A 3,080-nucleotide genomic window follows, 5' to 3' on the forward strand; every position below is an offset into this window, starting at 1 on the left:
GCCCCCGACACTGCCCGAGCCGCGGCAACTCTCACGATAATTCCCGGGCCAATCCCCTGGTATCCCAGCCAATCAGGAGGAGTGATGGGCGGGGTTTTGCTTTTGAGCCGGGAGCGGGTCCTTCAATCTTGGAGCTTTGGGGCTGAGATAAGGCGGGGCTGAGGCGTGCTGGGGCGGGGTTAAGGCGGGGAGAGGGCGGGACACACCGCAGTTCTCGCGAGACTGGGGACCAGGAAGACGCCTGCAGAGCCGGCTGCTGGTGCAGCGGCTGCTGGAGCAGTGGGTGTTGCCGCACCCGGACCTCCTACTTCCGAGCCAGGGCTTAGCCTCCAGGTGGGGAGGCGGGACGTGGTTGGGCCGTGGCGGTGTAGGTGCTGCGAGGCCACCGACGCTCAGACTCAGGCTGCGGCCTGGTGGCGCCTGCCAGGGAGGCGCCCACTCTCCTGTCAGGATAAGATGGCGGCGATGGCGCCCGGAGGTGGCGGCGGCGGCGGCGGCGGCGTGAATCCGTTCCTCAGCGACTCGGATGAGGAGGACGACGAGGTAGCGGCGACCGAGGAGCGGCGGGCAGGACTTCGGCTGGGTACCGGCGTGGGCCTGGACCCCGGCTCTGCGGGCTCGCTGTCGCCACAGGATCCCCTGGCCTTGGGGAGCGGCGCGCGGCCGGGGGTCCCGGCGGAGGCGGCGGCGGCGATGGCCCTGGGGGGCGCCGGGGAGACCCCGGCTCGCTTGTCGATCGATGCCATCGCCGCCCAGCTGTTGCGCGATCAGTACCTGCTGACTGCCCTGGAGCTGCACACGGAACTGTTGGAGAGCGGCCGCGAGCTGCCTCGGCTGCGCGACTACTTCTCCAATCCAGGCAACTTCGAGAGGCAGAGCGGTACCCCGCCGGGGATCGGGGCTCCCGGGATCCCCGGAGCGGCGGGCATCGGAGGCGCTGCAGGTCGGGAGCCGAGCACGGCGTCGGGCGGGGGACAGCTCAGTAAGTCGGTGCTGCCCGTCACGCCCGCAGGGTTGTTTGGGATGGTGGGGAGTTACTGTGGGGGTGTCGGGGTGGGGGGGACTTCTGGGGAAGGGGTTTTTCTATATATGCGGGGATGTCATTGGGGGCCAGTGAATGTTGGGTTGGGAGGTAGTGTATTTTGCTAGACGCCAAGGAATCCAACAGTGTCTGTTGTTCCTCCGGGCCTCCAGTTGGGTGTTGCACTTGCTCCTGGGATCCCCACCCCCATAGGAGTCGGTTCCTATAAATGATCAAGTTTGCAGTTTACAGGTTCTTGCGGGACTTGAGAACGCGACCTAAACGTTTGCTCTAAACGTTTTTGCGTCCCCCTCCCCGCCCCCCCCCCCCCCCCCCGTCTCCTGAATCACACTACCAGGAAACAGTGTTCTTCTAACTGCCCTCAGTCATTCTTTGGTTCACAATCAAGAGAAAAGGTATAGGAAATAAATGTTGCTTCTGTCTCCTAAAGCCAGATGCAGCTAAGAAGAACCTGTTGTCTTTGGGACTTTTTTTTTTTTGTCATTTATTCAGAAAATGGGGTTTCAGTTCTTTTGTACAATTAATATATAGTATTGAAAAAAGAAGGGACTGGATTTTCTGCTGCATAAAGTTTGTTTAAAAAGTCTTTACACTTTAATGGCACCAGAAATTCGAATTGTTAAACGTAGAGGTAGTGGAACTGCCAAGAGTGCATTTTCTTATCAAGATACATCCTGGCTAACCAAGGTGGCTTATGCCTGTAATCCCACATGTCCAGGAGGCAGGGCCCTGGAGGATCTTGTTGGAGGCCAGTTGGGAGGAAGGAGGGGGGGGGGTAGCAAGACCCTATCTCAACTAATAAGCCGAGCCTAGTGTTTCACATCTGTGATTTAGCTACTTGGAAGGTATACCTTGGAAATCCTGTCCAGACTAGCCCCACACAAAAATCCCACTGAGCTTAAGTGGTAGAGCACCTGCTTAGCAAGCTTAAGTCCCAGAGTTAAAAAAAACAGTGTTGCTCCCAAAAAAACCACATTTCTTTTTTGGATAAGGAATTTTCTCAGTAGATATAACTTCCATAGTTTGTAGGACAGTTTTCTTTTCCAAGAAGAGATTTTCTTATTGCTCACCTTTAACACATAAAATATGACAAAGAGCAATTTTCTGAATTCTTTCATGATTCTCCCTGGCAAAGGCTTCCTCTCTCCTCAAGGCCTAGCTCCAATGTCACCTTTGTAAATGTTTCACACACTCCCTGGCTTAGTTAATTTAATTGCTTGGTTCTTCTACTGTGCCACTTTCAAACCTCCATCCATCATAGAGCCTTTAGCTCTTTTGGATTTTATTTGATTGCAGTAATTTCACCATGAGCTTGACAGTTTCTTGAATTATTCATCTTCCTCTATTTCCTCTCTCCTTTGACCATGCTGTTTTTCCCCAGCACCTATGGAAGGTACTTTTATCTCCCTGTGTTCCATAGTCCTTCCTAAGTGTCACCATTGCTGCCCTTTCATGTTCCTTTCTTCCCAGTTCTCTTCCCTCCTGCTTTACACAAGGGTTCCTTTCCTGTCTTAAGTTGAGAGAGGGTCTGATGCTTTTGCTTTTTGAGAGAGAAAATATCGACAGAATATTTGTAAAATTTATTAAGTTTGCTGTTCTTAGATAAATGGGGTTGTCTGTTGTCTGGGCCACTGACATTTCAATATATCTATTGCCTAACTCATTTTTCTTCCCATGGCTTTCCAGTTGTTTCAAGATTAATAATAATTCTTGTAAAAATGTAGCCTATTTTCCTTGCAGCTTATAATAAATATATTTGATACTTAGTAGTTTTACATTGATGCATTTGAAACTTTGAGCCGCTTAGGGTTACATGGAAACAAAAGTATAATGGAGGTTACCTTCTTGATAGAGAGGGAGGGTTGAAGACTGTGGGTGCATGGCTCAAGTGGTAGAGCCCTGAGTTCAAACTCTAATAACTCCAAATGAGAGTTAGAGAATATCCTTCTGTGGTAAAAGATACATAATGGTATGTATTCGAAAATGCTTGTCAGTTACGGAAATGAAATAGCCCTTGTGGAGAAGTTTGACTCTCAAA

Source organism: Dipodomys merriami, unplaced genomic scaffold, assembly GCF_024711535.1.
Source record: "Dipodomys merriami isolate MVZ:Mamm:240054 unplaced genomic scaffold, mDipMer1.0.p SCAF_2732, whole genome shotgun sequence".
Classification (NCBI taxonomy): domain Eukaryota; kingdom Metazoa; phylum Chordata; class Mammalia; order Rodentia; family Heteromyidae; genus Dipodomys; species Dipodomys merriami.